This window comes from Athene noctua, chromosome 7 (genome assembly GCF_965140245.1).
Source record: "Athene noctua chromosome 7, bAthNoc1.hap1.1, whole genome shotgun sequence".
In the NCBI taxonomy this organism is placed as follows: Eukaryota; Metazoa; Chordata; class Aves; order Strigiformes; family Strigidae; genus Athene; species Athene noctua.
This window is the reverse complement of record NC_134043.1, coordinates 34,290,858-34,311,650: the sequence shown is the minus strand read 5'-3', so window position 1 is coordinate 34,311,650 and position 20,793 is coordinate 34,290,858. Positions and strand designations below refer to the sequence as shown.

At 41.4% G+C, this 20,793-nt stretch overlaps 1 protein-coding gene across 2 annotated transcripts in view; it reads left to right on the top strand.

Moving 5' to 3' along the window:
- The first annotated feature begins 7,537 nt into the window (after nt 1-7,537).
- CALCRL (calcitonin receptor like receptor) overlaps nt 7,538-20,793 on the top strand; it is a 66,289-nt gene continuing 53,033 nt past the window's right edge. Inside the window, exons 1-2 of one of the 2 annotated variants that reach the window (XM_074910563.1) lie at nt 7,538-7,743; nt 8,271-8,413. The gene's annotated coding sequence lies outside the window, so the exon portion shown is untranslated. The remainder of the gene's footprint in view (nt 7,744-8,270; nt 8,414-20,793) is intronic. The other variant, XM_074910562.1, reaches the window with a different exon arrangement.

Sequence of the window (20,793 nt, the reverse complement as noted above, 5' to 3'; positions counted from 1 at the left end):
TAACGTTCCTTTCTTAGTCATGATAATTTCCCACGGATGGCTAGTATTAAAACTTGCATAATTGCTAGATTGTGTGATGTACTTCAGAGTGGAGACAGAACTGAGGTATGTGCAACTGGCTTCTCCAACAGCTCAGTGACTCAGTGAGGACATTCCGGATTTACGGTTTCAGATTAAAGCAAAAAAATGTGTTAAGTGCTGGATAGGTAATACATTTGCAACAGCCACAGTCTGTCACTAACGTCTGACAGATGGGCAGTACTATCCTATATACCAAGTTAAAATCCTTTTACAAAGAAACGCAGTATTCCCTGGCATGATTCTGAGATATCTGACCACGATTCCCATTAAGCTAGAACATCTTCTTGAGCTTTCTTGTGAAGGAGAATGAAACTCATTCTTCAGCAGCAGGAGTGCAACATTCAGATAACTCCAATGTTTATACAAATCTGCGTTATTGGTGGCAATGGCTCTTTAAGAAGGGTTTTTCCTCAGCTTCAAGCCCAAATAAAGGTGATGTGGACAGAGCTGAGGCGATGAGTGTCCTCTGCCCAGCTGTGACTGCAGCTCAAAACCTGGTGGTGTTTTCAGTTGTGATGGGGCTGGGATTGGAGCCTTGCAGGGGCTGGGAGGAAGGGAGTTTGCCCATGGTGTTTCTTAAGCAGTCCCACCAAGAACACTAACAAGGATTTGTAAACTCTAAGTTTTATGAGATCATAAATTAGAATGATGAACTTTCTAAAACAGAATATTCTGGATGAGACAATAGATATAAAAGATAGGAAAGAATAGATGCATTTGTTTATACACAGATTGACTTATGATCCCTGTGTCATTTCATAGCATTATCTCTCCTTCAGGCTTCCTCTTGGCCCAGCAACTTGTCCCTGCTCTGCTTGGATTCAAAACCTACAAAATCCACCCTGAAGCGCAGGAATAATCGTTCTTTCTGTCCCCGCAGAACTCTGGCTGTGTGGCTGCTGCTCATTCTAAGTCTCCTGCTTGCTGAGCTCTCCTGCACGTTAACAGGGTCTCCTCACTGAGGGTGCTCAGTTGCTCACCAGGACTGTGCAGTATTTTTCCAGAACCGCTGTAGCTAGGACAGGACATACAGGTACTCCCCCATGCTCTCCCACCCCGTACTTACATTATACTAAAGAAACTTTTTGCTTATTTACTTTGCAGTAACAGTGATTTAATAAGTGATCCATTGAGGGATCTCTTCTATCATTGCTGAGACAGAAAAAGACCTTATAGTTACAGCATCTCAACAGTACCTCTATTTCAACTGACTAAGAAAACATTACAAAGTGATTAATCTTTTAGGCTCGTTTAGTGGAAGAGAAAAAAGACTGGAATTTTGGAGACTGTATAAAAACTGCTCTGATTATAATCAGAGATTTGATCTGAGAGTGCATGCTCTTCTTAGTGTGTGTACTAGGTTTGGCCACCATACGTTACCCAGCTGCCTTTCTGTCTTGTTTTTGTATAACTCTACAGTGCATTGAATTATTTTTTCCCATAAAAAGTCCAGACTGCAGTGTGAGCTGATCTGATTTTCATCAACTCCACAAGAAGGTTCTTTTGTGCCCTTCTCCTTCATTCACCTCTTTGTGTTCCTGTGTCTCCAATATCTGCAGAACAGCTAAATGCCAGAATAAGAAAAAAGATCTGTACATTTCTCAAAGATACTTAAAGGGTGGATGTAGAAGGTGAGATAATTGAGCCACAACACAGGGAAAAGATAGGGAATCAGATGGCAGAATGGTACAGAGGTCAGAAAATGAAGCTGCGCTAAGGTATTACAGTGACTGTACATTTCCAATTAACTGGAGTCCTTTCATCCAGTCATTTCTTTCCAGCATCCCCCCTGGTTGCTTTGGAGAAAATATGCAGGGTGCCATGAAATTTCACCCACTTTGTATGATGGGAGCCAACAAGCCGAGGCAATTTTACAGAGGTTTGATGAGTTTCCACATATCATCTGACCTGCAGAAACTTGATATGTGCCCTTTGTCCATACAGATGAGGAAGCAAAATGTCTTTGAGAAATAATTTAAACTCTTTTTATTCATTCTTTTTTCCTCACATTTTTTACTAGTAAGCCCTCCTTTTTCTCCTTTTTACTTTCTATTCCCTGCATGTCTTTTCTTTCCAGTTCATTTGAGGCAGCATTTCTCCCTGCAACTCCAATCCATCTACAATTTCAAAGCTGATAGATTTATTTGCATTTTCATAGAATGATAGAAAGGTTTGGGTTGGCAGGGACCTTAAAGATCATCTAGCTCCACCCCCCTGCCACGGGCAAGGACACCTTCCACTAGCCCAGGTTGCTCACAGCCCTGTCCAACCTGGCCTGGAACACTGCCAGGGAGGGGGCAGCCACAGCTGCTCTGGGCAACCTGTGCCAGGGCCTCACCACCCTCACAGGGAAGAATTTCTTCCTTAGATCTAATCTAAATCTACCCTCCGTCAGTCTAAAACTGTTACCCCTCATCCTGACCCTTCACTCTGTGATGCAGAGTCCCTCCCCACCTTTCCTGTAGCCCCTTTCAGCACTGGAAGACTGCTCTACAGTCTCCCCAGAGCCTTCTCTTCTCCAGGCTGAACACCCCCAACTCTCTCAGCCTGTCCTCACAGGGGAGGTGCTCCAGTCCCCTGATCATCTTCATGGTCTCCTCTGGACCTGCTTGAGCAGGTCTATGTGCTGGGTGCCCCAGAGCTGGACACAGCACTGCAGGTGGGGTCTCACAGGAGCAGAGTAGAGGGGGAGAATCCCCTCCCTCGCCCTGCTGGCCACACTTCTCTTGGTGCAGCCCAGGACACAGTTGGCTTTCTGGACTGTGAGAGCACATTGCTGGCTCACAGGTAGTTTTCCATCCACCAGTACCCTCAAGTCCTTCTCCTCAGGGCTTCTCTCAACCCACTCCTTGCCCAGCCTGTATCCGTGCTTGGGATTGCCCTGACACATGTGCAGGACCTCACACTTGGCCTTGTTGAACTTTGTGATGTTTGAGAAAATCTTCATCTTTCTAGATTCTACCTTTCAAACATATTAAAATGGACCTCAGGATTATGATTCATAACCCGTTGCTTTCAGTGGTATCTTCTGTTGAGAAAGAACCATGTTCAAGTAAAGTGAAATACACATTTATATGCACAAATGAACATGAACGCCTAATATTTTATTCATAGGCAACACATGAGAGGAGTTTCCTTGGTTTTGCTTATGCCATAATCTCTTTTGAACATGTAGCATTGTCACATTGGGAGTCACTCTAAGGAACTGAAGGGATTAATGCCTCAAACATTCATCGACATAGAAAACCTCAAGGAAAAGCCTTTGTGATTAGTCGAAGGAATGCAACCTAAGGAAGCACAGTGTATTGAAGGATGCACGTCCCCACTCCCTTGATGTTGTATTGCCAAACTCCTTAGATAAGCCTCAAAGGGGGGAAACGTGGGCTGAGTGAAACCAGATGTTCGGGTTAAAAGACTGATAAGAGAGATAGCCAACACCAGGGGGACCTAAGCAAAAACTGAGGAAAAAATAAGGGGGGAAGTGGGACATGGAGACAAAAGCATGACCACCAACTCAACTGGACATGGTGGATGGGGCACCCCGTTCCCTCTCAATGCATGCACAGAACCCATGCTCCACCTTTTCCTCATCTCTCATGGAAATGATTTCATGGAATACCTGCCTCTCTTGGTCTAGTATGCTAATCAGCTGATAAGATGAACTTAAAGGGCAACAGAAAAATTTGCTGTGTGTGCACCCACCACCCAAGATTACCAGATCTGAGACAATGCTGGAACCTGGAGTGGTGATCCGGACTCTCTTTCTCCCCTTTCTTTTTCTTTTCTTTCCTTTCTTCTTTTCTTTCTTGTTGATTTACAAGAGATCACATTGCTTACTATCCTTTTCCAAGTTTAAGCTGTTTCTACTGCAAGTAAAACATTTTATCTGGTCATCTGGTGTCGCTTCACCTTAACTTAACCCGAGGGGATCACGGAACCTTTACGATTTCCTGGGCTCCCAGTCCAGGTCCTAACAGACACTTGTCAAGGAGTTTTTTGACATGACTGCTCTGTCCCTGACCACGGGCAAGGTAGGCACCCTGCCTCATGGGGACCTGACACGCAGAATCATAGAGTCATCAAGGTTGAAACTAATCCAACCATTAGCCTCTCACTGACTGTTCCCAACTACACCAGTTCCCTCAGCACTATGTCAGCCCGACTCTTAAACCCCTCCAGGGATGGGGACTCCACCACCTCCCTGGGCAGCCCATTCCAACGCCTAACAGCCCGTTCTGGAAAGAAATGCTTCCTGACATCCAGTCTAAACCTTCCCTGGCACAACTTGAGGCCATTCCCTCTTGTCCTGTCACTTGTTACTTGGTTCCAGAGACTCATGCCCAGCTCTCTGCACCCTCCTTTCAGGGAGCTGTAGAGGGCGATGAGGTCTCCCCTCAGCCTCCTCTTCTCCAGACTAAACCCCCCCAGTTCCCTCAGCCGCTCCCCGTACGACCTGTGCTCCAGACCCTGCACCAGCTCCGTTGCCCTTCTCTGGACACGCTCGAGTCACTCAATGTCCTTTCTGTAGTGAGGGGCCCAAAACTGAACCCAGTCATCGAGGTGCGGCCTCACCAGTGCCGAGTACAGGGGTGAGATCCCTTCCCTGTCCCTGCTGGCCACGCTATTGCTGACACAAGCCAGGATGCCATTGGCCTTCTTGGCCCCCTGGGCACACTGCTGGCTCCTGTTCAGCCGGCTGTCAATCACCCCCCAGGTCCCTCTCTGACTGGCAGCTCTCCAGCCACTCCTCCCCAAGCCTGTAGCGCTGCTGGGGGTTGTTGTGGCCCAAGGGCAGCCCCCGGCATTTGCCCTTATGGAAACTCCTCCAGTTGGGCTCAGCCCACGGCTCCAGCCTGTCCAGGTCTCTGCAGAGAGACACAGGGACGAGACCCCCCCGACGTGCCCGATTCCTCGGCCCGGCGGGGTGCAGACGCCGCTGGGAGCGGGGCCGCGGCCCAGGGGCTGCCGCGGGGCGCGGGTGGGCGCAGCCCGGCCACCGGGCGCCAGGTGGCAGCGCCGCGCCGCGCCACGCCGTGGGGGCCCCACGGCCCGCCCATGGACCGCCCACGGCCCGCCGGTGCTGCGCTGCGCTGCTCCGTCTGTCCGCAAGGAAAATTGGGGAAAAAACAGCCTACCCCGCGGGGTGGGGGGCATTTGTCACAGCGGCAGTGCTGGAGAGAGATGTTCTCCCAGCCGACCATGAGTAGTTTCATTGTTTGCAAAACCGTACGTACCCGTGAACTTTTCAGATCAGATCAAAATGGTGGTAAGTGGTGGAATTGGCTTTATTTCTTCACGTGGTTTTAAGCCTTCTTTGGGTAAAGTACAGTTAGTCGTGCTCGTGTAGACCCCCTTGGGGCTGTCATTCCGGGGCCTTTCGGCCAGACCAGGGGTAGCTGAGGTACTGTGGGGCCCCTCTGCGTCTCTGAAGTGCAAACTGCACCAGCTGAGATGTCTCAAATACCTGTAGAGTCAGAAAGTTCCAATGACAGCTAAATAAGTAGAACATAAGACTTCTGAACCAAAATAAAAAAAACAAACCCCACAAAACTCCACTGAATTTGACATGCCAAAACAAACGCGGCCTATGTAATAAATCTTCCTGTTAATTCAAATGTCTGTCTTGAACATGTGTGCTTGGCTGGAATACATGGGTTATTTTGTAGGTTACAGTGTACAACATAACCCTGTTGTAGACTGCAGCCTAGACCTAATTGGTCTAAAATAATGCAGCCAGGCTCACTTCTGATGAAATTCCCCTACCTCAGGTGACACCGTTTATTTCAGGGAAGTTAATTTCTGTCACTGTTCAGAATCAGAGCTAATCCCCGGGTTGTATCTGTTTACATTGCCTAGAGGTTTAGAGTGCCAGTTCTTAGTTGTTCACTGATTATAAAACTCAGACATTCTCCTGTTGATGTAAGATCCTAGAAACACCAACACGTGCAAGTGCCAAATGAGTATTAAAGTCATATGACTGTTCTTTTAGTGACCCTAGAGTGTGATTTCACAATTCTTATTATCCAGTGGCTGTATGGATTTAGAGTATTCCTGCCCCCTTTCCCTCTTCCAATTTTTCCTGACCCTGGCTTGGGGTTGGTTTGTTTGTTGTTGGGTTTTTTTTGTTTGTTTTTTTTTTTTTTTTTGGTTTTTTCCTTAGTTTTGGGCTTTTTGCTGATTTCATTTTTGAGGAAAAGATTCTTCAATGGCCAGATGAATTCACTCATCCAGTTCACAACATGTTCTACAAATGTTTCTGCTGGTAAGAAGAGTGGATGAGCAACAGCTAGTGAAAAGCAGGCAGAATACTTCATCTTGTTTCGTGAACAAATTTAATGGTTATCATTTTAATGAGCACTTACAAAACCATGACCTTTGGGAGGTCCTTAGGGACTTCCATAAGGAGCACTGGTGTTACAGGTGTTAGTGTTATTTGAGCTCAACGCTCCATGAACTCCACGTTTGTTCAGCATACTATTGTCATGTGCACACAGCAACTGTCTGTTGAGCTGGAGAGCAGAGATTCTGTAGCACAGGCACCAGCTGTACAAGTGACAAACGCTCTAAGACACATTTTAGGTCCTGATACAGAATTCTTGTAGAAAGACAGACGTTAATTTTGCCTTGTCTTCAGTTATGGCAGTTTTCAAAGCAGGCAGCTCATACTTGTGTTTTCTAATCATTAAAGAAATGCAGCCTAGAGATCTGTGCAGCAGCAGTAATGTTCCCGCTGCCTTTTTTCTACCCTTGATATTTCAAAGACTTATTTACAGGTGAGTTTTGGTGGTGTGGGGTTGTTTGGGGGTTTTGTTGTTGTTGTTGGGGTTTTTTTGTTGTTTTTTTCGTGGGTATAAAGCAAAGTGGCATTTTAAATTACGCACTTGCTTGATTTTGAGACTTGGATTCTGACCTTTAATGCAGTTTTACATTTGAGGAATGCAGCAGGATGCATTTGAGGCATGGAAGTGTTTCCCTGTAGAGCTTTTCAGCACTGCCAGGACGGGACACAGCGCGGCCCCCGCGGTTCCTGGCAGAGGCGGGCCAGGTCAGTCACGCAGCTCCCGCGCACTGTTTGCCTCTCATTTATTTCTCGGGGTCTGGTTCGAGGGGGAGGCGGAGGCATCTCGGTGGCTCGGTCCGTGAACAGACAGGTCCCGTGGTCCCCTCCGCGCCTTTCCCGACCCGTTTCGGCGCGTTAGCCCCTACCCGGGGCGGCCGAGCGGCAGGGACCGGGGGCGAGGCGCGGGCAGCCCGCCCCGCGCAGGACCCGCCGCCGGCCGCGGGCGGCCCCGCTCCCGCCGGGGAGCGCCGGCGGAGCCCGGCTGCCCCGGGACCAGCCCTTTGAGAACGAAAAGTAACTTCGGGGCGGCTGCAGGCGGGGTCGGGGTGATGTAACAGGAAGCGCTGCCGTGCCGCCCGCCCGCCCGGGAGCTGCCGGCGCTGCCCGCCGCGGCGCTCCGCTCGCCCGGCAGCAGCAGGCGCGGCCGCGGCGCTCGCCCGGCGGCGGGGTCGGGGCACCGCTGCGCTCCGGCCGGCCCACGAGTCTTGGGAGGCGGCAGGGAGCGAGGCGAGGCACCAGGGAACGCGGCATCTCCTGCCGCTCTCGCCGGCGAGGGAAAGCAGCCCGGTGGCTCCGAAAGCGCTCCCGCACGGCTCGGCGTGGTGAGTCCGGGCTGCCGCGTGCTCTCACCGGAGAGCGGCGGGTTGGTTTCGTGCCCTCCGGGAGCACGGCGAGTCATAGGCGTGTGTGCCTTAACCCCGGCGTGGGGGATGTAACCTGCAGGGAGAAGGGGGTATGCCTGAGGGAAAGCTTCGTTTGTTTTTAGTGAGCGAAACGTTGAGTTGATTTTATAGCTGGTGTTGTTGTTATATACCTTCGAGGAATAATCACCGATAAATAGAAAGGGAGGTAAAAATACCCTAATCGGCACATAAAGGATTCTGTCTCAAACCCCTCATATTTGCTAACCAAATTCCTGTCGTTGCATCTGGAGAGAATTAGCGGCTCATTGGTTTGAAAAGGGTCCTTAAGACTAATTCAGTACAACTGGAGCTCTTCCAAGAGAGGCTGAATTAGGTGACAAAGTGGTGTAGATTTTCTTACCGAGTATTCCTTTAATCTCATTGACTCTATTGTACCGGGAAGAGGTCATACTTGATTTAGTTCATAGTTAGGTTTTGTATTGCAGTTCCACAACTAAAAAGATAAAGCTTCTGGTTTGTTTGGACTTTCTGTTTCCTTGAGAAAAAGCTCGAGTTTGAAGCTCCTACGCGTGCCGGGCTGTTACTGTTTGACATTTTTCCCGCAAACGCCGAACTGATTTATTGAAAGGTAATTGGCTGCTATTTCATTTCCTTGAGAAACTATTGAACGGCGGAAAGTGTGTGATCCTGTGACAGTATCAGCTGAGAGACGGTTAAGAGTCTTGCCACTTCTTCAGTTTTCCAAAACAGATGCGATATCCCCCGTTTTTACAAATACGGTTGCATGAGAGTGCTACCTCTAGGCATTTGCTTTTGTGTGGGAGCAATGGGTCTGTAGAATCAGGAGAAGAAATCTTGTTTCCAAAGGGATAGTTAAGAAAAAGTATAGCCTATAAATCACGCTTGGATATGATCTACAATGATTCATTTAGTCATCCGTACGTTTTATAGGGGCCGAGATTTAAGTAATAATAATAGCTGAGGTTTTTTGCTCTCTACCTTCATAAATTTATGCCAGGTATCCTGGGGCCAGAGTTTGCTGCTCTTACAGTTGTGCCAATGCAGAGTCTTTCCAGTCATATTGTACATACTGGCGATATTGTAATTAATTTGCACTAATAAGTTTAAACCCGTTCAGATCAGTGATGTGCTAAAAGCCTGACTGTTGTGCTGAATCTGAGGTCCTTTCAACGGTCACACTAGATCTGGATAAATATGAATAAGACCAGATCTAAACCCATGTGTGCTCTTTCAAAGTACACATGCTGCAATACTGTCTGAAATTCACAATGAAAAACAGTGATCTGTATTTTCGCGGTATTTACTTTTGTAAGTCTGCTCAAACTCTCACGGGCTTCGCTGCATATAGTCCAACGTCTTTATCCGACTTCAAAGTCCTCAGCACAAAAGGCACTTGGTGACACTAAATCGAACAAGGTGACACCAGATAAAAAGTGTTGATGTTGTTTTAATGATCAGTGCAGTAGGAACAACTGTCTTCAGAAGTATTTCAGCTATATGATTTAGATTCTTATTTTATGCTCTTCTCAAGTAACTGGTTTAGGTTGTGGTGGGACTGCCCACATAGGAAGTGTCAGGTACATATGTATTTGCAGGTTTAATGCCAGAATCTACATTATTTGCAGATTAAGAAAAGACACTGGCAGGATAGTGATGTAGAACAGTGTGACTGCACTATTAGTGGACAAAACTAAGTACCTGAATACATGACATGCACTGCAAGTTCAAGAATTGCATGATATATGTACTGTCAACTTCAAATGTTATTGTACTCTGAATTCCTGATCAGTTGGAGTCTTGCTCTGGATTAAGAAATGTAGTGTTTGTCCCTTTGAATAGGCTTTTCCTGATACAACACAACTCTTTGAAATACTGGCCCACTGAGAGCCAGTGGGAATTTTCCCACTGACTGTCAAAGGGCAAGATATCATAAATGCATTTTTCTGTTGAAGGAATTATACATGCATCACCCATCCAGTCTCTTGAATTCTGAAGTCTGTTGGCAGCCGTCTTCTGATAACTTCTATTACTTTATGATTTTCTATTATTCTATTACTTCATTATTTTGATAACTTCTATTTGAATGCTCAAGTTAAACACAAACCTGCGTGTCTCATTCTTGGCAACTAATGTCTGAATAAAGAGACCTACTCCGGAACACAGTATTGCTCTGTGGGCTGTCTGGGCATTGCAATCCAGATTTAGACTAGGATACAATTAAGAACAGAACTGAAGGAAGAAAGCACACTAATACATTTCCTTTGCCACCAATATAATTACTAATGTAGTTCTATATTCTCTGTGTTCGAGTTATTCAGCTGCTTTGAATAGCATTCCTAGCATGTGCAAGAGCTGGGTAGGATTGAGCCCACAGGAGTCCACCAAATCATACCAATAAAAGATTCGAACTGGTCCACAGCCATGTGGAAGAAACTATTGCTATCAGTATGTTTTTAATACTAACATGGTTACGGCAATATTTAAAAAGTGTGTATCTCGTCACTTCTATAGTAAATACTGAACACAACATAGGCTATTTATGAAAGCGTTTGAAGGAATTTCTCCAGTGAGAAGTCCAAGTCTACCGTTAGGAATACAAAATATAATTTCTCTTTAAGAAGTAGTTCCCATCTGCTCCCAATGTGTTTACAGTGTTCTTGATCTAGCAAAATTCCTTTTGTGCTTCTGATTAGCTGTCACTCCTATAGGGCATGTACACAATATTGGCATTACCTCAGTGTTACAGTCACCCCTGTTCTAAAAGCATGTGTAGCTATGTCATTGGGTTTCATATGTAGTAGTTTCCTTGGTTAAGCTTTACACTTATAGAAAGCAGTCTCTTAGTTGCTCGTGTAACTGTTCTGTTACTGGGACATATTTTCAGTCTTTGGTGTAGCAGATTGTCAGAGCTCTGGAATTAACTATATCTTTGATACCACTGTGTCAAGGAAGGAATGAATACTTCTATTACCAAAACAGATGTGAGTTGACAAACAAATAACTTTTAATCAGTAAAATAAATCTGGAAGTGTTTTTGTGTATGTGTTTATGTGTATTAGACATGTAATAATATATATAATATTTCTATGTACATATGTACAGTATATGCGGGTTGGTATCATGCTGACTTTTATTATTCCTAATGTATCAACTAAAGAGAGAACATGTACGTTTTAAAAGAGATTTTTGAAGTAAATTAGTCCTAAACCTCACCCTTTGTTTAGAAAACTGTGAGTCATGTATGTTAATATTTTAAATTGAACACATTTGAATCTTGTTTCCTTTTAATATTTAAAGGAAAAAGGAGAAAGCTTTCCATGGCTGTGCACTGCACATTTTTTTTCTTTTTTGTACTCACATTGGCAATTCTGATGTTTTCAGTGTAATGCGCTTGCACAAAGAGCAGCAGAAATTAGCCTATTTACTTACCTGTTACCTTAAGGGAGAATTCCACAGCCAGTGTAGTACAATATAAGATCTTCTTACAAATTTTTTTTCCATTGGAGCCGTTACATTTTTTTTTGTTTCCATTTGTTTTTAGAAACACTTTTTCTTTTTTTCCTGTTTTAGAATCTGGGCAAAACTGGAAGGCTAAACTTTTGCATTTTCTAAGTCTTGGCTTCACGGTTCTCTCTCATGCGTATCTGCCTTAGCCTCCCAAGCTTGCTTATACTGTTTACATTTTCCCAGCAAAGCCATTCTTTTTCTGTCCCAGTTCTGTGCAAACACTTTCAATCACTGCTGCAGTATACGCTGTCCAAAAGAACAGAAGTGATTTATTTAGAGTTGCTTTTCCTTGGAAAGATGCATTTGAAATGCACTTAACTGAATGTAATGCATTTAAAAAAGACTTTCCATGAGAGAATCAGTGTACTCGCTTCAAGAAGAGAAAACAGATTCTCAACTGGTGTAAATTTGCATGTGTCTCTGAAGCTGTTACCTTTTAATTATAGCATAGATGTCACCCAAGACTTTTCTGACAGTTTTGGCCACTATTAAGCTGTAGCTGACCGTTAAGATGCTAATTGAATTTTAGAAAAATAAACCAATGTTGTATTTCTGGATTTATGCCTGGATCATGCAGGCCTTATTTAAAAAATATTCTAAACAAAATTAGTGACACAGTTTTGTTTAATGAAGCCTGTACCAGTCTGACTTCTCATATAACACCAAGGACAGGGAGCGAAACGCAGTCATTAGTGATTTTCTTAAAACTATTTATTATGTTCAAAGCAGCTACCTCATATACTGTTGTATGCCATCAGCTGTGTTTAAGCTGAATATATTTTTAGTTCCTAAAATCTATATCATCTTTTCCACATATTCTTTGATAATTCTCAGCTTGGAAGCTGCACAACCTTGATGCTCGTATGGGCATAAAGTATCTCTCTTTGTATGACCATTTAGATTTTTCCCTCACTTTTTTCCTTCCCCATTACAGTGGTAAAATCTTGGTAATTAATTTTAATAAGCTTAGTATTATTTTAAATTTGCTAATGCTGATAGAGCTTCATTAAAATAAAGCAAAAGATGTACTGAGAACAAATTTGTTATAACAAAACTCAGTTGTTTTAGGCTTTAAAATATTTTTCGTATTAATATTATAATAAATTAATATAGTTTGTCTCCCAATATATAATCCTTCCTGGACAGAAATTTTAAAATACACATTTCAAAAATGAACAAGAGCTTCGGACATCATACTTCTTTCCTCTGTGGTTGCATCTATGTATGTATTTACTGCCCTAAATGGATCCAAAAAAAATGATACTGTGTAACCTTTGATTACTAAAAGGCCACATTTTTGCAATGATTATCCTGAAATGTTCTGTATAATGGGGATATTGGCTCTTTTGTTCCTGTTAGGGAAATCCAGCAGGTGTCACTCTGGGGATTAAATAAGGAATATTTGACAAACTGAGATAAATTTGTTTGGGAGAGGACATGTAAAATTTAAAAGTATTTATTCTAATACATTTTTCCAGGATAATTTTTTCCCATGCATGCCTTCTTAATTATTAACTTTCATTTTTTAATTACATGATAGAGTGGGTGTATTTGTCTTTCCGTGTATCCCTTTGAACATGAAAACTGACACAATAGTTAGTATTAAGAGTATACAATGAGAAGTTTTACTCACAGGTGTCAGTTTTGAAACATAAAGAGCTGGGAAACAGTTAAATATTGCCTTTATGATATTAGAAATGCTTTTGTCATCTTCTCTGGGAACCAAAATTATTCTTTTTGTCAATGGAAATTCTAGTTGCACAAGTAATGTGTTTTCAGTTATGATGAATCCAAGGAGGTGCTCTGCAGTGGGCCGCTGGCCAGTGAACATATTTAATGAAACTGTTTACATATTGTTTTCTGTTTGAATTAGCTAAAATTGACATGATAGGTGGCTATCGTGATATTTTTGACATGATAGGTGACATGATGGGTTTCACAGTAAACAATATTTGGAGAAAATTTTTCACGTTGCCCTGAGCTGTTAGTACAAGAAAGTACAAGCTGTGCTTTTTGGGAAAAAAAGTAGAAAAAAAAGTCTTGTTTATTGCACAGAGTGTTACTTCAGAGCATGGTATAACAATGTGCTTGTTGCATTCTGGTGGAATTGTACATGAGTGTATAACTCCATATTCTGTGGGTTCCATATTGTGTGGAATTGGAGCATAATTGTTAAAAATTTGGGGGTTTCTAGAAGGGATTCTTGTTTATTTCCTGAACCATGTTAATGCCAGCTTGTACTGATACAAATACCTCAGCAGGTAGCTTTCAAAGGCAGTCCACAACTACAAGTCTCTTTTCAAATAGAAGGAAGTGGGTTTTTATAAATACATGCAGACATACATGTATTTTTATATATGCATAAATGTGTGTATGTATATATATTTTACATGTATATATTTTACTTTTTTTTTTTTTTTTTTTTTCTAAATCGTCTCATTATAGAACTTTTAACCTCAGGCCACTTTGAACAATCCAGTTTCCTTTCTCTCACTTCTTTCTCCTGTTTAAGCCTCCATCCTGTTCCGTTTTTTAATTCAACTTCCTTTCCTGTGATGACTCTGAATGAGTCACTTTGCCAGGCATTAAGAATGTGGCTTGACAATATTTCTAAAAGCTTATCCTACACTGGTTCAGGCGGATGAAATTAACCTCTGCCTTATCCTTCCTCTCAGAGAGAAATGTCTGGTGTTCACACATCTAGTTTCTTGGAAGGGGAAGGTGGGGGTGAGAACCCTTTCCATAAATGACTATATATTGAAATTCATAGTCATCCTCCTTAAAGAGGAACAACAGATGTGTGTACCGTAACAGAGCATCAAGATCGGTAACCTCTTATAAATTGATTTAGTATTTAGTCGGGAAAAAGTTAGTTTAAACAAGTTCAGGAAAGCCAAAATTAAGGCTCTTTCCTGAGTGCTATGCAAGTACTCTCTGCATGGCCACCATTCTGCGTTCTTCATTTCTTATTAAACGTTTCGTTTATTGCATCATAACATTGAAGGAAGGCCACCAGGATTGTGGGTTTTTTTCTACATAGCTAGCAGCAATCGGAAAAAGCACATGCTTAACACTAAGTGGGCACTTAAACACTGAACTAAATTGTAGCCTTTCTTGTGGTTATGTGCATGCCAGTGATAGTGTGGGGTTGGGGGGGGGTGGTGTGTGTGTGTGTGTTCTGTTGTTTCTTTTGTTCTTTGGGTTTTGGTTTGTTGATTTTTTTTTTTTATTTTTTTTTTTCCTTTCTCTGTTTTGGAAGAAGTGTCTAAAGAGAGATTTTTAAAAAAAATGTTTCTAATCGGTTAATCATGTATGTGCATCAGGAAATAAAAGCCTTTCTGCTGAAAACAAACAGGGAAAATTAGAATCCCAGAGAAGACTATCTTTCCAAACCAATACGCAAAATAGAGTAAGAACTCCCATCAAGTTAAACTGCTATTGCAGTGTTCTCTTTACCCCATGGAGCTGGGGAATCTCATACTCCATCAGTTTTTACTAAGGGAGATCTGAAAGATTGCATCCCTTCTGTCATATTCTGTGTGTTATGTCATAAGTGTAATTAACATTGACACAAATTACACAACAGTGAGTAAAGTAGAAATATAAAATTTGTTCATTTCTATTTGCTATCACAATATAGGTTTTATATAAATCAAGAGTAATGGTTGTAATTGGAAGAACAGTTCTGTCTTGAGTAAAATAATTGGTTATTCATTTATATTAATTTAAATTTATGTTTAGTTTCTTGTACTGGAAATGCTTAATTTCTGACTAAAGGAGGTGATCTGAGCAGCCCTCAAATCTTGATAATGTCATTCTTGGATTGATTATGGAGGCTACAGCATGGTTTTACAAGAGCTTTATGCCCCTTTACACCTCATGGTGGATGCACTCTCTCAGAATTTTGGGGGTTTCTATGAAACTAGATATAAAAACATCATTCAGATGTTTTTAAGATTTTAGCATGAACCACTGGGGTAGCTGCTGGGCCTAGGGGTTTTTTTCCTCCCCCCCCCCCCCCCCCCCCAGTTATTTCAGAAGAGATTGTACAAGTAGAGTTTCTTCTCTAGAGGAGATCCCTCTTCTAAAAACTATGTGTGAGATCCAAGGGTAGAATATTTTAACTGGACACTTTTTATTTAGAGCTACAGAGATAAAATAGTCTGCTGACATGCTAAGCTTTTCCTAGAGTCACATTACAGCTCAGTGAAGGACATGGCAGTAATTCAGGTTTGTTGGAAGGATGGCAAAATACTTGCGCTCTCTGTGCAGGGGCACTGGGGCACCAGAGCATGTCAGTGTACACTGCCATCCGTAAGATTAAGTGTGTAAGGTTAGGGTGAAGTTGGCATCAAAAGAGCCCAGATTCAAAGCAGATGGGTGGGACTGATTGCAGTAAGTTTTCTAAGTCAGACTAGACAAGGGGAGAAAAGATATTGTTGAAAGATGTTTTGTTAAATGAAGACAGACTGGCGTGATAGACAGTTATCTGTGATAACTCAGCTTCATCAGGGGATACACATTTGCCAAACCAAAGTCTTCAAAAATAGCATTATACCATGGAGGAATGTGGGACTTCTTAAACCAAAGGTTTTGTTTATTTTATTTTATTTTTACAATTTCTTTAGCCATTGTGTTTCCTAGATTTCCAAGTTTTTATATTTTTAAACATTTACAGTTGTTAAACTGGACAGTTGTCCAACTGCTTCTTCCTTAAATACTAATTAACATTAAAAGCATGAAGTCTGGAAGCAGAGAAGCAAGGAAGATAAAATGATGGAAGGAATGACAAATGCACAAAGAAAAAAGATCTGAACCTCAAAATATATTTCCCATAGGCAAGTAAACTGTGAACAAATCAGTAGATGGAACGATGTTGTCTTTAGCATGACCTTCTGATTGCAGAGACAAAACTGAGTCAGGTATCCTGTGGTCAGTCAAAAGCCATTTCTTTACATACATAGTCAGTTGGCTAAACTGAAAGATTCCTTTAGATGGTGAGAAATCTGTATCTGGAGTTATGTGTATGACATGAATTCAGAGTAGGGTTGCTAAATTAATTGTCTATTCGGTATTTTAATTTATCAACAAAAGCAGATGTTGGGTTTCAGTACATGATCTAGTTAAAATACCAGTAGCTGCAGTGATATGTTAGTTCATTATTTGTCATACAGAGTGAAGGTGAAACATTTAGTTGTCACACATGGAAGGTGATTATTACCACATCTCTTCTTCATCTGTGCAAGGGAAGGATTCTTCCTATTTCTGCTATCATGCTAACTTTAAATGTACTGACTGTAAGACTCCATCATATCTCAGAATTTAAACCTCTGATTTTTCCTTTTTCATTCCCATTCTTGTCATTTGTTGCCCTTCACAGGTAAAATGATTCTTCTGTCTTCTCAGTGTTTACAAATCCTTCAGGCATTTATAGGTAAATATTTTTATTTGTCTTATTCAAGTTATGCAAAGATGTGGGGTTGTTTTGTAAGGCTTCACATCCAGTTCACAGCCCACTCAAAACTTCTCTAGGTGTGCCAGGGTCTTTTTCTCACCTCTGTTACGTGCCCTGATTTGTGCACGTGCAGTCCCACATTACATTGGTTCCTTTGCTGCCCTGCATCCGCTATTAAGAAAAATTGCTGAATGAGAGTAATAGAGAGGAACAATGGGCTATTACAGGATGTTCAAGACAGGGTCATTACAGTATATTTTCTTGTGCAATCTTGTTATGAACAAGCTTCATATTTACCAGCTTGCTTCATTTGTCAGCACCCTATTATTAGTGTTGTAAGGCTACAAACTGACTGTTTTCTAACAGAGTTCAATTTGATGAAATATAAACTTCATCTAATAGTTCTGTGGAAAGCTGCTTTACAATATTTATAATAAATTTATGTATTTTGTAACTATTCACTATTTATTTATCATCAACAGTAATGAGAAAAAGAGCCAGGAAATTTTTCACTACCAAACTACAAATTAGCTCTAGCATACTTAGCAAAATTAAGTCATGGAAGCTTATGATGGGCTGTTGAATTTGAAAGTCTTGACAGGTCATTTAAAAAAAAAAAAAAATTGCTTTTGAAGTTTGAAAAAGAAAATGGCTTTTTCACAGTGCTGCTTTTTGACATACAGAGTATTTTTTCCATAATTTCCAACGCTTGGAATCCAAAGGGTCAATTTGATGTAAAAGGTGAGGATAAGAAATAGCACCTAGTGGGCCTCTGAAGCAGCTGTGGACTGTTTTTGTGATTAAATTAATGGTTTTCTAACTAAAGGACACCCACTAATGAGCACAATTGCTAACATTTAAGAAAGTTTTCAGCTAATGTGAAATAAGGAGTTCAAGGAAGAGGATTCAGTCAAATTTGGGAAGACCTGAATTCGGGTTTGAGATCCAGGAGTTAGTAGAATAGACTAGAAACCAATCCACAGGGATTTGGGATGCTGGTGAAAACTGCATATGTTTTCAGCATTGTATGAAAATGTCCCAATCCTTAATCAAGACACATAATTTTCTTAGACATAGTCTTGTTTGTGTTCTTGGAATAAACAGCCTAATTTTGAATACTGGGCTATATTTGTGTAATAGAGCCTAAGGAATGGAAAACTAAGGGTACTGTAGGTCAGTATTGAGGTTAGCAGAACTGTGAGGAGGAAGTCTGGCAGCTGAATATCCTACAGCATGTCTCAGTGCTGCCTTCTTTCACATGCAGGGACAAGGGGGATGGGGGAATCAGCCACTACAGGAATATACATGTGAGTCTTGTTCTTGCAGATTAAGAAACATATTAACTGTCATGAAGTGTCAGCGGATGAGATTTGAGTTAATGCTACTCATCAAAAGCTTTTCCAAATTGTACAGTTTTTGTCCAGTTTGACAAATGGCTCACTGGAAGTGTTAGAGACCAACTGTTTTTCTTCAGCCCTCTGACTCCATTTGGCATTTGAGTCTTCAATTCTACAAAATCCTTGAAGTCACTAGTATATCCCATATTTCTATATACTCAGTGAAACTGTACGGATGATACACAGAGAACAAAACAAGGTGTGCAAAACCAGCAACAATTTAAAGGGAGTTGTAAGTGGGGGGAAAAAAAAAACTAGGGACCAGCAAGAAAGTACTGAAGAGAAAGTATGTGTTGGAGAAAATGTCTTTTGTCCACTGGGTACACACAACCACTCCTTTTGAAAGGTGAGACATAGAGGGTGCTCAGTAATTATTTTCCACACCTAATGTAATTTTTATCCATTTAATAAAGATCATTAATATATCTCTTGGTATAGAAAGGGGAGCATGCACTGCTTAATGTAAAAATAAAGCAACTAATTAATGCAAGTCAACAGTATTTGTGTCACATTAACTACAGCACAATAGTTAATGTATTTGTCCTAAAACACCACATGTTCTTATGTGCATGTATGTAAGCAGTTTTTGAACTAAAATAGCTCCAAGAAATACATGCGGATTTCCAGAATCCATTTGTAACTTTTTAAAGCGAGCACTGAAATGCTTATAGCGTTGAACAAGTCAAAAGTATTTCATGTGATAGTTTTTTTTAATCGGCTGGGTTTCCAGTGGGGTAACCTGCAGCTCATTGCGAAAATCTTTTCTCTTGACTCTCTCTCGAGATTGTAAGCATACTCTATTAGAAAATAAATTAGTTCCAGTCCCATAGAGAGGGATGAACTCAGCTTGTCACAGACAGACAGTTGTTTCCTGACATTGGGCACTTGGTTAACAACTTCCACTGTTTGAAGATGTCACGGGTCATATGGATTCTATGTGTTTGTGGCCCTTTGGGCTTAACAGGAAGGTCACCAAGTTATCAAGCAACTGCTGTCTGTTTGAAGAGATTCGACTGCCTTTCCTGCCCCTCTGTTAGAGAACCTTAGCTTTCAAAGAGAAAACAGTGTTGTGCCTGTGAATATGCCAGTATCTAGACCTTGTTTGCTAGCTAAAAACAGAAAAAAAAAAAAAAAAATCAAGTGTAATTATTTTCATTCTCATTTCCTTTGTGTTCCATGTGATCCTATTGACTCTCTTTTCATCTAGCATAGTCTCTGTGGAGCAACCAAATATATCTTTGCTTTATATCTTTTCTGTGCTCTGAGAGTCTTTCCAAAGCTGTCTGTATCCCCAGATCTTTAGGAGAAGGATTCCTACTTCTCTGCAACCCTCTGGAAGAACTTACTGTGTTTTCCCCATATAACCTGGGTGTATATGTTGTAATAAAACAAAGCATAGAATAATCCTTGCTCAACAAACCTATATGGATAATACAAAGGGCGGTTGAGCCAGAAACTTTGTTTCCCCAGTATAGCTTTTGACTGACTTTATCCTGATTGCGTGAGAGCATGGCTATCAAAACACCTGTTCCTAAGTTGCATCTCTTTCAAAGAAGCGCAAGATACGCATATGGAAATTCTAGTTATGTGATCCTTTGCAGGAATGTAACTATTATTGTAGCCAGTGTTAAGGGACAACTAACACAAAATAAGAGTTGTTGGTTTGTTTGTTGTTTTTTTTTTAACTTCCAAAATGTAGCAGCATGTATCATTATTAGCAATAGAAGATCCCTTTTCACAGTCTTTCAACGAATTAACTATTTTCCTTGTTTTCTGTGAGGAAGGTAACCTTTGCAACATCCTGTTTTATTTACCAGCTATATCTGTAAGCTGCAGGAATCCTGTGTATGAAGTCACAACACTGTGCTCAAGACAGAAATCCTTGATCTTTATTAGAAAACCAGTTGGTAACACACTGAACAAAGTTGTGACTCCTGTCAGGTGTTTGTTTTAAATAGCACCAACTAATACTTTTTTCAAAACTAGAAAAGGTTGAAGTGTTTCAAATTACATCAGAGTCCTCTTGTGTCTTCCCCAAAATTCATGCTCTAACGTATTGCACATTGGTGAGGAATGGGGAAAGAGAGTTTTATTACTGATCACTCTCTCTTTAAAGTTCACACGCCTCTGCAGTTCCTACTCTTTTGCTGGAGTTGGAATCAAAGTACCAAAATACTATGGAAAAAGGCTGCTCTTGCATTATTTCTGGCAGGCTTATAACCTGGGAGTATCTAAAATATCATCAGAAAGCCTGTTCTCATGAGATTCCTGTCCAAATTTCCAGACCAACAAATCTGGAACATTATCCAAAAAAGTGTAGATATTTATACAATCACACAATTACAGCAGAGCTTGTGGTTGAGTTTTTTGGTGTGGGGTTTTATTGGGTTTGTTTTGGTTTGTCTTGGGGTTTTTTTTGGTTGCAGTTTTTCCTTTGTCACTTTTCATGTAAAGATTTTTGCATAACTCTAGCTCTTTGCTTTTATTCTTGCCTTCTCAGGTGTGTAAGAACTTCCTTTGTCCCCTTCTCTTAGGTTTTTTTATTCAGATTGATCATTCTACATTCATTATTAGAAATAAGTGTCATTTTTTATGAACAACAATCTGTTAAAGTGTAGGGTGATGAAA